This window comes from Diadema setosum, chromosome 14 (assembly GCF_964275005.1).
Source record: "Diadema setosum chromosome 14, eeDiaSeto1, whole genome shotgun sequence".
NCBI lineage: Eukaryota > Metazoa > Echinodermata > Echinoidea > Diadematoida > Diadematidae > Diadema > Diadema setosum.
In genome coordinates, this window is record NC_092698.1 from 10,967,505 (window position 1) to 10,982,625 (window position 15,121).

Here is a 15,121-nt window from a genome sequence, read left to right on the forward strand (position 1 = left end):
CTGATTACTTGCTTTAACCTTTTAATGCTTTCTATTCTTCACCCCTTGCTATATAATTCAGTGCCGAGGCTCTTCATTATAGTGAATCTGTATTACCAACAGTACCAACAAAATCGGTCAGAACCCTCAGAAACAACGTCATTTATTTTCACCCCGAACATAACATTTGATGAGTTCTCATAAGCTATTGTTACTATACTTTCCACGCAAGAGGCCGTGTTGATACGTCACATTAGTTTTGTAAATTCTCAGTGACTTGCAATCAGCTTATGCACTTGCCTTTTTTTTTTTTCGGAAAAAAAAAGAAACAAAGAGTTAGCAAAAATAAGTTGAAAAGAATAAAGTACCATGCGTAAAGAATTAATGTTAGAATACCAGGTCATTCACAGTAGCAAACTATAGAAAAGCGCTCAGAGAGTGCAGACCTCTGCCAAGCAGCTCATTTTCATTCGTCAATGAAAAAGAATCCCTTCTATATAACTCCTCAAAATACGTTCTGCAATTAAAGTTTGATATATCATATTTCTTTTATACCCGCATTATCTTCATGAAATATGGCATCATAATAAAGCCTGATTAACCCTATAAAGCCCAAGGGGGGCACCCTACCATATTTTCGTTTGCCACTCCTACACCCTTTACTCGATTTCAACCAAATTTGGTGACTTTTCCTAAAATCTTATCGCGAACATTTTGATATATAATTTAGCTATGTCCGATATTGCTGGTTGCCATGGCAACCGTAAACTGACAACCATGTTCGTCAGATTTTGCGTGATTTTATGTTCCAATTTCAGTTAACAATATAATAATGGATGGAATGGGGGTTTTCGTGGCTTTAATTTGCTGAAGGACCAAAATGTGAAGTAATTATGGTTGTGAATTACCCTGACATGGTCCTCTTATTATTTCCTTTATTTTCTATAAGACATAGGCATCAAACAATAGATACAATAGAAATAATCGAAAATACAGCATTTTCCAAAGACTACCCTTTTATTTTGTGTTATCTTCACACAAGCTTTGCCTGTAATATCATTTCTTCATCATATTATCAATCTGCAAACTAAAAATTTCAATATTTTGGAAATATGAAATGTGATACCAATATATGTACCCATTCCAAGCAATACATCATAGGATTCATATATTTCTTTATATTGTATTTAATAGCACCCCCACATGTTGACATTGAGAAATTTCAACCATAACAACTAGTGAAGGTTGACTTGCTTTTCCTTTGTGGTAAATATGAAAATGATTGATATAAAATAAAAAATATACGAGTAATATACTGATGATAAAGAAATAAAAAGAAAAAAAAAACATGTTTTTAGCGTATTTCTTATGTATTTCTTTATATTTTGGTTAATAGCGCCCTCAGTTGGTGACTTTGAGAAATTTCAAATGTTGGGTCTTGTAGAGTATGAGTTGCTCTACCCATGTACCAAATACATGTATGACGGTCATACATCATAAAATAAAGAAGTTATATAGGGGGCACAATGTGCTCCCCCCCCCCCCCCCCCTTGGGCCTGGAATGTGAAATGTTGCAAAATAGAGCAAACGTGTTATGTCAAACAGTATGATTCCCATTTGCTTTGTCGCTTCAGGGAAGGAATGTGCTTGAAAAGAATGCATTGTGAGATTATCATAACATTCCAGGCTTCATCCATGAATTCAAAACTGCAGTAGCATCTGCAGATTAAAATTAAACATAAAGGTTGACCAAACAGTCATCTAATGTCTAGGAAATGGGAGTTTTCTGAAAGTGCTGTCATTTCAGCATTGCTTATTCCCGTGGCCTTTTTTCATTAAAACTGTGCATTATCAATAGCAGAATTGTTGTGACTTTTCACTTTTGATCTGTCCCCATACTCAGCTGTTTTGCACATTCCAAGAACACCCAATCATAGCAAGTGAGGTGTCATTTTAAAGATAATTAATCAGGCTTCCTTATGATGTCATGAAGATGATATATCAAACTTTAATTGCAGAACTTATTTTGAGGAGTTTAATTACTATGGCCTTGTATCTGTATGTCTCTGTCTCCGTGTTCATGTGCGCTCTAGGAACTGCACTTCTCAACTGACTTCATTCAACTTGCCATAAATCATCAGCTGTACAGTTACTTGAAAGGCTTTTTTTTCTGTGATTTTTGTGCGATTTAATTCTGAGAACAATCATGTGACCACAGCGACCAAGTTTTTGCTAATGACCTTTACACTACTAAATGACTGGTCAGAGACCATTGCTCAAATACTGTACGTGTACTGTTTTATACACGTATAACACATGATAGACTAGTGCATGAATTCTTCTTTCACTATAAGAAATATACATGCAGGGGCGGATCAGGAATTCTGTAAAAGGGGGGGGGGGGGCGCAACTAGTATTTCTTGTGCCACTTCCGGGTTTCATTTCATTTTTTTTCTTTTATTTCTTTTGTTTTAAACGAAAAATAAAAAGGGGGGTGTGCGCCAGTTGCGCCCCTCTGGATCCGTCACTGACATGTTTATTGTATAACATTTTACAAGTATACATATACATAAAAATAGTAGGCTACCAAGCACCTCCAAATTCTGAATAGATCGGTTACAGTATGTAATGTTGTATACAAATTGTATGCATGCCCTGCTCACAAAAGTTACCCGTAACAACTATAAAGCTTGACGGAACCTGGAGGCTTTCTCTACCTAGCAACAATTAAGTGCATTGCTGCCTGTAGAACTTAACGGAGGAAGCAGGCGAATGACCTGCTTCCTTATTAGGCTGTAGATCTAACTTAGAAAGAGAAACATCCATTAATTGTAGTACATTAAAGAAACGTTTAGATTCTCTTGCCCTCCGGCAGTTATATTGAAGGTAAATTCAATTTACATTATTGTTTGGTCCAAATTAAGAATTTATCGGTGCTTAACGATACAGGGTGTATTCGTTATCGCGCATTCAGCCTCGTGCGCTATATAAAATCATATTTCTGTATTTCACATACTAAGAATCTTGCTATAGGATTGATCAGGATCAGAGAGTTGATCACGTGGTAAAGCATAGTTTTGCCCATCACATCACCTGAGAAGAAAATTAAGTTTGTGACACTCAAAGCGCAGCTGAGGAAAGATAGCGTACACATTCAGATCGCCGAGGAAGTGATAGTTTGTCTCATTGCCTGAAACTAAAAGTTGATTATTTGCTTTATATTCCACATCTAGGGTCCTAGAAATTCCCATTTTATTCCACATCTGAAACCGTATTAGCTGTCTTTAGGTATCCTTCGCGCTTAGGCTACGTGTGCGCGTAGATGACAAAACAATGAATTTGCTGCGCGCACCGCGCGGCTTCGAAGTGAAAGTGCGTTGCACTGTGTACTATCAAGTGACCTAGGTCACATGATAGTCCACAGTGCAACGCACTTTTATTTCGCCCGTACTCATCTTGCGTTAGGACTGTGTGGACTGTGTGGAGATCAGCGAAACAAAAGGGACTATCAACATAGAGTGTAACGAACTTTTCTTCTCAGGTGATATGTGATGGGCAAAACTCATAGAGATCAGCTCTATGGCAAAACTACGCTTCATCACGTGATCAGCTCTGGACCAATCCTATTGCAACATTCTTTGTATGTGGAATATAATCCATTTTGTTTAGCTGACCTCTTCAGTCCGCACTTGCAGTACTAACGCGTGAACACTTATAACAGAAGATGAGTACGCGTGAAATAAAAGTGCGTTACACTATGGACTATCCTTTGACCTAGGTCAAGTGATAGTCCAAGTGTCCGTAGACAGTGCCGCGGTGCGGAGTAACTACAAATTTGTTATTGTCAGCTACGTCTACAGAGACTCTAACTATACACAGCCCTATCGCTGTACACAAGTGTAAGTCGCGCACGGGGTCTGGTCGGGCTACAGAGACTCCAACCCCAAGCACCTTCTGATCGGGAGATTCTCCCGCCTAAAACCCCTAGCAAACGGGAGACTCCAATTTGACGTGCGCAAAGCGCACATCACAGGCGCAAAGCGCGAAGTTCCTTGCGGCCGGGGTCCAGGGCCCTGGAAGAGCGGTTTTAGATGCTCTTTCGTGTTTTCCAAGGCTTATTTTTCAACATACAATGAGATTAAAGTAAGAAATAATTTCAAGCGGGAGCGATACAGAGCCGGGGCGGGAGAAATTTACTCTCAAGCGGGAGAACGGGAGATTTTGCAAAAATTGGCTTCGGCGGGAGACCTCCCGTCGAAAACGGGATAGTTGGAGTCTCTGCGTCTACGAGGTCCTAGTGTTAACAGTTGCCTTGAAGTTTTGCTTTGTTCGTGTTTCAGAACGTTCAGCATTTTTAGCAACAACTTGATTGCTAAGTGAATTAACGTACAACCTAAGCCCTAAGGATCCTACCTAGGATAGGTCTAGACTCCAGCTAGAGTCTAGACCTAGTGTTAGATCTGCATTTTCATGTTTTTATAGAGGATTCTACTTAGTCTAACTTAGCGGTGTTGTTTGCCCCCCCCCCCCCCTTCTGTCATGTTCCATATCATTTTTGTTTTCTATATTATGCAGTTAAATTGGTTTCAGATGTGGAATAAGATGGGAATACATTTTGTATAGAATGTGTGCAATCGAAGCAAATAATCAACTTTTAGTTTCAGCAATGAGACAGACTGTCACTAGTCTTCTTCGGCGATCTGAATGTGTACGCTATCTTTCCTCAGCTGCGCTTCAAAAAGATGGCTACATCCAGATCGCCTCGGAAGTGATAGTTAACTTTGTCCCATCACCTTCACCAACGTTGACTACACTGTATTTGCTTACTATCGACTGGAATATCAAAAACTGTATTGAAGCGGAACGATGACCGACGTTCAAAACCACGAAGGTACGTTTAATAATGATAATGATAGAGAGACTCTTATAAAGCGCTCATTCTACCCAAAAAGATACTCATGGCGCTGTAGAACATAGTACATGTAGAGAGGTTTCTAGACTACATGTATTAGTTTCTACACGTAGAAGCCACAGTCTAAAGCTCTGTTTTAGCAGACCTTTACACCCCCAACAACGTCGGGACAACGTTCGGAAAACAACATTTCTCGCCTCGGGCAATAAATCCGCAACTTAGGAGAAAGCGAACGTTTTACACACCGAAATCCTCCTCCAGGTGCGTTTCCATAACAACCTAGTCGTTCATAAGCGCGCGAAGCTAGTTAGTCCATGGGCCAAGACCCAAGAAATGGGTTATTGGTACCACCTGAGGTGGTAAAACCTTTTTGGTGTCATTTTGTTTGTCGGTCATAGATATGCTTATCAAGCTATGATATCATTTCCAAATGAGTAGCTTAGTCATAGTAAATGAATTTATAACCAATTTGGTCTCGTTTCTATATCCCTATACTTCTGAATCGAAACTAACGCTATATAAAGAAGAGCACTGTCTTCTGTATGTCCACAGGTGTTCTGTTGTATACTCGGTGCGCTTAGTCTTTATTCAAGGCAGCGAAGGGAATATCTAAAGGGTTATGATGTCCACAGCTGCTGTTGTTGTTGTTGTTGTTGTTTGAATTTATTTGGCGTTTATCATTCCTCGAGGAATATTTACGCCAAATCTATATTCATAAAATTTCTATAAATTTCCAAATTTTACCCTATATCATTTTCATTTTTTTGCAAATAAATCAAAATTAATATATCATATCAAATCAAATAAATCTCCCTCACTGGCCTCGGTTCGAGTTGCCCAATCGAAGATCGTATTTTCTGGCCAGTCCGGCTCGGTACCTTGAGCAGACTTCTCGGCAAGGAGGGGCCGTGATTGGCTGTCCACCTGCCTAGGCCACTCCAATACACGAGAGGGGCTCGATCGGTGCTCGTGATTAATCGGGAGTATTTAACGCGAATTTTATCACAAATGTACATGAAATTAGAAAAACAAAACAACGCTAAGATATAAAGCAAACATCTGGGCTGTGTGCAATGTGCAAAATTAAATCAAGACATATACTTATCTAGTAAAATTATGTGTTTGAGTAAATCTTTTTGTCCTCTGGACATACTGAACAAAAGCACGCATATGCTTTGAGTTAGTAGTTCCTACCAACAGCAAAATATGACGCACGTCAGTGGTATCTATTTCTGCTGATAACATACTTCTTTCTATTATATACTTTGGACATTCACATAAAAAATGAGTGACTGTTTCAAAAATATGTGGACAGTTTGGACACATTCCATTTTCATGGATATTCAATCTAAACAAATCATAATTCAAAGAAATATTTCCCATTCTCAATTTATGCATAATAGACTGTTCCTTCCAGTTGCTTAGGGAACATTGAAAAGTTTTCTTAACTGTTTTTAGTATCAACTTCAGTGGAGATTCTGCTTTTTCCCATCGTTTTTGCCATTTTTCCATAAAGTGCTCTCTAAGTATATATTTACATTCTGCCATATTCAAACCATTTTCAATATCGATAACAATGGTCATTTCGACACAAAGCAGCTTTTGCCTCTTTGTCCGCGACTTCGTTTCCATTAATGCCACAATGGCTGGGTATCCATTCAAAATTTATATCTATTCCTTTATATTTCAATTCCGTACATCTTATAATAATTTCACTTACAAAACTCTCCGGCTTATTTGAATTTATAGCCTGTAAAACACTTAATGAATCACAAAAAATAACCACTCCAGCATACAAATTCGAGACTTGTTCTAACCAGATCAAAGACATAATAATAGCAATCAGTTCAGCTCTGTACACAGACGTAAAGTCTTGTATGCGTTTTGCTTGTGCATACTTCCAATAAGGAACATAAAAAGCAGCGGACACTTTGCAAGTTTTTGGGCACTTTGAGCCATCGGTGAATACATGAACATAATGTTGCCATTTCCTGTTTATCAATTCAAGAGCCATTTGCTGCTGATGTATAACATGATCACACTTTGATAACATCATGTCTGAACTTAACTCCATGGACACTGCTGGCATCTGCCAGTGCCAAAACGGTTGATGAAAAGGTTGTACTTTTTCCATACATTGGGAAAATAATATGTCTTCATTTGCACTTTTCATGATTCTTTCACTGAAAGGGTTGTGGGGATTTTCACTTTCGTAAAAATCAAATTGCCAGCACTTTTTGATATCCTGTATTAAGGGATAGTTTGGAACAGTATCAATGTGCCTACGGAATTGAGCAGTCAACATCTGCCTACGCAGATCTAGTGGTAATTCACCTGATTCTACTTGCAGGGTTGTCAGAGAGGTGCCTATACTGGCTCCTAGACAGATTTTGAGAGCTTGGTATTGTACTGAATTGAGAATGTTTTTTACATACGATGAAGCTGAATCATATGCTTCACAGGCGTAATCTATCAAAGAACGAATTATTGCTCTATATACAGACAGTAAATCATTGGAGCCTCTAATCCAATTCACATAAGTTAAACTCTTTAGTATATTGATTTTACGTTTGCATCTGGATGCCACTTCTTGTATATGGGCTCTCCAATTTAACCTCTTATCAAAGATCACTCCTAAATATTTATAATCATCCTTTGTCGTTAAAATTTCTCTCCCTATCTTGAGGGACAAAATAGCCTCCTTAGGAGTGTGAGAGAACTGCATAGGTGTGGTTTTTGTGTGAGAGATTTTAGGTCCCCACGATGAAAACCACCCATCCAAGGTGTTCAAATGTTGTTCTAACGCAGTGGTCATTATCCTAATGTCCTTTCCCGACTGCCAGATTACACAATCATCAGCATACAACAAGGTGTGGATGTCGGTCCTGAGCGGAATGTCAGACATCATAACATTGAATAACAATGGGCTCAATGTGCTCCCTTGCGGAAGCCCATTCAGTAGTTTCATTGTTTTGGATAATTCATGCCCAACTCGAACTTGAAAAGTACGTTTCAATAAAAATGCTCTTAGAAATAAGTACATATTCCCACATACGCCCAGTTTCGATAACTTTATGAGAAGAGTTTTATTCAACACAGAATCGAAAGCTTTCTCTAAATCAATAAAAATTGCCAAGGTTTTGGCGTTCACTTTCAGATGTTTCTGAATTTCATTTTCCAAATTAACAATGTTATCCACACATGTTCGATTTCTCCGAAAACCTTGTTGTACTGGGATCAAGATATTATGTTTTTCTATGTACATACTCAAACGTTCTTTCACCATTCCTTCCATGATTTTCATAAAACATGAGATGAGAGCTATCGGTCGATATGATGTCAGTTTGTCTGACATCTTATTTGGTTTTAAAATGGGTATCAATATGGAATGCAGCAGGGACTCAGGTATGTCCCCTGTTACCCATATCTTGTTATATATTCGTAACAGTACTGATTTTGATGATTCAGGTAAATGCTGATATACTTCGTATCCTACCCTATCTTCTCCTGGGGTAGACATTTTCCTGGATATTAGATACATGTCTAACTCCGTCATATGAAACAATTCATTTAGGACGGACAACATCGATGTATTTTCGGAATATTTCACTTCTTCAAACGCTGTATTTATGTCATCAGATGTTTCTTCCTGTCCACATGATTTATAGTATTCTCCCAAGTAATCTGCTTTCTTCCCATCTTCCACAATGGGAAGCCCATTCACTTGGGATGGTTGGTATACCGGTGGAAGGGGTTCCATTGAGGGTTTTTACCGTTTTCCAGATTTGAGATACTGACGTGAAACGATTAAGACTGAGTTGAAAAGATAACCAATAATTTCTTTTTGCTTGTCTTATTGTTCTTTGAGCTTGAGACTTTTTTCAAATGGTAATTTTCTTGCAGTTTCTTAGTCCAATGTTTATTTAATTTATTTCTAATTCGGTTACGCTCCCTTATGATTGTGGAGCACTCTGTTGTCCACCATGGAACTGGTTTGCATTTGCCCTTTGATTTGATCGGACTTACTTCTTCTAAGATTTGTGTCAAACATCTCATGAATTTACTATGCAGGTCTGATGTGGATATTTCAAAACTTCCGAAACACCTTTCGTTTATTTTTTCCTCACACTTTTCCTGAAATATGGCCCAATTTATATTTTTTGTTGACCATTTCCTTCCCACTTCTTTCTGTTTAGTACGGGATTTCAATGTACTTCCTAAAAATAACTTTGTACCAACTATAACATGGTCACTCCTGTGTTCCATTGGTATGACTTCCGGAGTCCCAGATGCATTTGGTAGCCATTTCAGCTGACACTATAGTCAAATCCAAACATGACATTTTTCCCGAGGACGGGTCCTTTCTAGTACCAGATCCGTCATTTAAAACAACCAAATTTGTATTTAACAAAAACTCTTCAATTATTCTTCCATTATTATCTGTTTTTACACTGCCCCATAAAGTGTTGTGGGAGTCCCCAAAAATGATTACTTTCTTGGGGTTTGTTACATGCGTCATTAATGCATTCATGATTTTCATGCTGATCTTTTTGCATGGGTTATAGTAGTTAACTATCGAGATTTCTGAATTTTCTATATACAGCTTAATCGTCTGCATTTCTACATCATTATCATCTGTCAAATAATCAAAATACAATGAGTTATGTATATAAAAAGCCACGCCTCCTCCACACTGGTTTGTGCGATTTTTCGAAAGACATGTATAATTCGGAATTTGGAAAGACTGGTTATGTCTAAACCATGTTTCTTGTACACATATGATGTGGACTGTTTCATGACATTCAGACTCTATATATGCTATTAAATCTCCTCCATGTGAGTGCATTCCCTGTGCATTCCACTGGAGGATGAATAAACTTGTTATCACACAATGTGACATTAGAGACATGGTAAGAATTGCTCAGCTATGGTTGTTATTATAGTGCGCAATTCTGATTCCGACTTATCTTTAATAATAAGTCTGAATCACGAGAATCATAAAACCAGTAATATCTTGGTTTGATGCTGACATGAAAAAATTTGAGTGCCATTTGGTGGGTTCCTCGTTCTTTCGTACTGAGTGGTGGGCTTCTGTCTCAGGCTGTCTAGGCATGGCTGTGTCTTTTGCCTGTTGAATGCCACTGCCATGGTTTTGTTCAGTTACATCATCCTGTTTATTCTGGTTGGGAGTAACAGGTGCTCTTGCCGATTTGTTTAGCCCGTTCTTCTTTGTGACTGCCTGTGTCGTATTACAATGACTTTCTTTACCTAATTGATTTGGTTGGTTGTGTGGGATTTGCGTCTTTTCTTCTTTTTCCTGCCACTGACGGGCAGCTTGGGCGTAGGAAAAGTTATTCACTACTTTGATTTTCTGAATTTCCTGAGCCTGTTTAGCCATTTTACAACCATTGTATGCCGCGGAATGTTTTCCGCCACAATTCACACATTTCGGGTCGTCTTTCTGTTGGCACTGGTCAAATGTATGCATCTCCCCACATCTGGCGCATCTTTGTTTAGCTCGGCAGTTTTTGATGGTGTGGCCGAATCTCTGACAATGAAAGCATCTGACCACGGGGGGAATGTACCGCTTCACGGAGAATTTTTGAAAACAAAGAGTCACTTCTTCTGGTAATTCTGTCTTTTCGAATGTTAGAATGACACTGCGCGTCGGGGTGGGTGCTGCTTTGTCACTCTTTTCTTCTTTGCTTTGATTCTGTTTCTTATGATTTCGCATGATTCGCTTTGCATGCGATACTCTCTGTTTCTTTAATTCCGTTTGTATCTCAATATCCGACATTTCTATCGGCACGCCAGAAATGACACCCTTTACGTTGAGACCCTCCTCCCGAGCTTTCACATGTACATTGCCAATTGACTGAATTTCCAGAAGTTTTTGACGTTGCTTTTGGTTTGTACACTTTACCATAATGCCATCTTTGGTTGGCTTGATAAACTCTGGGGGTGAACCACAACATTTCTGAATGAACCGCTGTCTCGCGGTGCGCTTAGTCTTTATTCAAGACGGCGAAGGGAATATCCAAAGCTTATGATACAGTGTATATCCCTTTATCTAAAAACAAAAACGAAAAAAAAAAAAAGCAATTCCTCGTGAATTTTGCCGTATTTTTCAATTATTCATCATTTTCCGGTGAAAATGCTACGGTGAACACCACGCCAATGTCGCTTTTTTTCCATCCAACAATGAAAGATAATGCAAAATCAATGTACCGGTACGTGGTACACTACAATACATTATATGACAAATAATATTGTAAATGAACAGAGTGAATTTTTATGTTTGTTTGTTTTCATAAATACTAAATACTGTAATGATGCACAGGCCTATTTCGTGGATCAGTGAGAGTTGGATGCTCTCGTTTAACTTTCGAACAGTCTTGGACCATTGCGCATGCGTGTTGAGTGTATATAAAGGCATGTTACCGCGAGAGCACTTAACAGAAGGGTTGCCGGGGTAATTTCGGGGGCAGTCACCCTTACTGGCTAGGGTAAAGTTTGGCAAAAGTTAAACGTCCGAGCAACATTTTGCTAGGACCGTTTTAACAGGTAGAGGAAAAAGATGACCTGTGGTCTGAAAGGTTCTGTTCAAACGGGGCTTAAAATGTAGGCCTATACCTCACTGAGTTAAAGAGGAATTCCAGTCCGGCTATGAGTTCATCTAATAAGAAAGTGTACAATCTTACAGATTTAACAGTGAAAATTTGATCACAATGGGATGAAAACAGAGGAATTTTTGATAATTTCTCCAGAACAGTTGACATTCAGTTGATATGAATATGCAAATGAGTGAGCTGATGATGTCATCATTTCACATTTTTCAACTGATTGTGTGCAACATAAACAGTGAAGAAAATACAGTGCTCCTGTTATTCACTGAAGTGAAAAACGTAATATTATTCTGGTTGAATAACTTCTGAATAATGATCACTTACTATATATAGTACTGTCTCAGGTTTTGCAAAATACTTCGCTTGGGAGTAGGACCTAATTGCATTTGAATGAAAAACTAGAAATTTCAAATTTTGTGTATACAAACTATTATATGGCACGATTTTGAGAATGACGTTGATTATCATTTCACTATAGGCCTATTATTTTCATATTCATTTTGACTGTTAAAGAAACGTTTCTTGAAAAATTAGCAAAACTTCAAAATATCATCATTATTCCATAAATGTCATCTGATTTTGATCAACTTTGCATTGTCGTGCCAAGAAAATTCATAGGTTGTAGGTTCGAATCCTGCCCGAGTATTCTTTTCTTTATGCCTCCATCACGAAGTCTCGCCGGAGGCATCGGGGTGTCCATCCGTCTGTCTGTCCGTCTGTGTGTCCTACAGTGGTGCAACTAAAAACAAAAACTTACGAAAATGGTAATTCAAGGGTTATCAAACTGCTTTTGAAATCGACATGAAAGGGTGATCAAGAAATTAGATATTTTTCTGAGATTTTTTTTAAAAAACATAATATGATTAAAGAGGTATATAGTGTGAAACATTGTTCAAAAAGCCCGGCGTCGACAAAAGATTGTGATTGGGCGTGATTCCTGGGTCCCGTTGCATAAAACTTTTTAGCAACCTTAAAAATTCAGGTTGGGATTTGCCCAACCTGAATTTTTTAAGGTTGCTAACTTAAGAATGTAAAATCCGTTGCATAAAAACTCTGGTTGGGAGCTTCCAACCGGAATTTTGTGATTTCAATCGGAAAAAAAAAAAAAATCCGGTTGGAGTTTTATGCAACGGGCCCCTGGTTGGCATTCTGAATAAAAGCAGGATGTGCGCAGTGTACTCAGAACATCCGAACGGTATAGAGAGAGACGCTGCAATGTTGCGCAACGTGATGTAGTAATACGCTTCGTTATATCGAAGCTATCATTGATTTTACGGTGTCGCTTTACATAATATACTAGTCTATATTAAATGCCTTGCATTGCCAATAATAAGACTTGAACTGGGCTATTTCCTAACTTTTCCATGTATAAAACACACACACACACACACGCACACACACACACACACTCACACACAAACAATTAGGGAATGCTCTATTTAAAGTGCAGATTTTGGACATCCTTCCCCCGCTTGGTCACTTCGACGCCCCCTCGCTGGTCATACCTCCCCCAATCATGAACCGACACCCTTGACTACCAGTGGAGGATCGGGGGGGGGGGGGGTGGCGCACCGGGCGCACCCCCTTAAATTTCCAAAGCGAAAAAATATAGCTACAAACGGCAGTTTTTGGACTGTAAAATGTCAAAATTTTTCACGCTCGCTCGCATTTATTGTTATGCAATTCTCCTGATGTTGCTGCCAGTAATTTATCGGTTCACACCGTCATTCCATAATCAATGTAAGGAAAACTGTTAACATGTAACAAACATTGCGCCGACAAGATAGATAGGAGTTTTTTTTTTTGTGTGTGTGTGTGTGTGTTTTTGGGTTTTTTTTTGCACCTGGAGTTTATATTTTTTGGGAAGATATTTATTGGGTAAAAATGATAACATATGTATTCAAGACACATGAAAAGAGCATGCTTCTTCAGGCGCTGGCTCGCTTTCGCTCGCTCGCACACACAAATAAGTGAAGTAAATAATGATTCTGGATGTATGGAATGACTTTATAGAGGGTATTGTTATAAGGTATTCGCAATAAATTATCAGCAATGCCAGCAGTTACAGCCTGCAATAAGAGATTGGAGCTACACGTCCTGGGTTATCAGAAAGATAACTTTCTCTTACATTATTCTAGAGCGCTCGCTATAAAAGCTCGCTCGTAATTTCGTAGTGGAGAACATGGTCAAAATTAGTAATTTATACAATTAATGCAAAATTGGGATTATGTATAGGTACATTTTAATCATCATCATCAATCAATCAATCAATCAATCAATCAATCAATCAATCAATCAATCAATCAATCAATCAATCATTTATTTAATGAGCGCAGAAACTATGTTTATATAATTCTACTGCATTCATATTTCACATTCCTCGAGTAAAACAATATTTCCATTCCATTTTCAAGAATTATTCGGAGTTATGAAATCATTAAAAAAATCTACCAAAAGTATGCCTGAAATCCGTTGTCGCACGATACAACCAACATATAAATATAAAAAAATCTCCCGATAGTGGGAGGGAGGACACCCCCTCCCACACCCTCCCCCCCCCCCGCCCCCGCTCGCTCCGCTCGCTTTGCACCCCCCCCCCCTTTTACAGAATTCCTGGATCCGCCCCTGACTATACATTACACATTAAAAGGAAGAGTCCTATTCGTGGCAATGTTGCTCAATGACTGCGCTGTGGAATGTATCACATTCCGTAGTCCGATTAAGTTTGCAGACTGACAGCGCATGCACACACGCACACACACACATACACACGCACGCACGCACAAGCATATAATACATACCCTCAAAATTACTTTTCCACGAGGTTCCCCCACCCCCCATGTCTTGACCCACGGTACGCCACTGGTGTCCGTAATACTTTGTAGACAGCGTAACTTAAAAATCGTTCGAGGTTTCCTGATGGATTAACCTTGCATAACGAGTGGACGAAGTTGTGCAGAGTCAAAGGACAAGGACAAATTCTCAAAATTTCACTATATGCAATGCCGGAAGGTATTTTCTTGATACTTAGTAGGCCTAATGAAAGCCTACATAACCAGATAAAAATTTTCTAGGGAAAGTTTTGGGACATAGGGTCAAAGGTCGCGTGAAACTGCTAATATTTCACTTATAGCTCATGAACCTTTGCACGACTTAAGTGAGCTATTGCGATCACTCTTCGTTATCAACGTCGATCCTTCGTGCGTAAACTTATTACATTTTAACTTCTTCTTGAAAACCTCACGACGGATTTTCACCAAACTTAGCACATGACTATTGTATTATTAAGCTGATATTTTCGCGAATTTCGCGAATCACAGTTGGATCGCGAATTTAACAACACGCGAAAATGTCTCCATGCTCTGTGTTAATTGAGCGTTAACGTACGCGTCGGCGTCGATTCGCGAAAACAACATCGCGCGAAAATGTCTATGACCTCGTTATTCGCGAAAATATCTGCACGCGAAAATAACAGCGTATACAGTAGCATCCCTATAGGGGGAAAGGATCTAAAGTTGTTCTAATGGGCACCGTGTCCCACCTGGGAGCCCCGCGGGAGCCACCCCCCCCCCCTAAAATTAAGGAATCTTAAAAAATCTTCTTC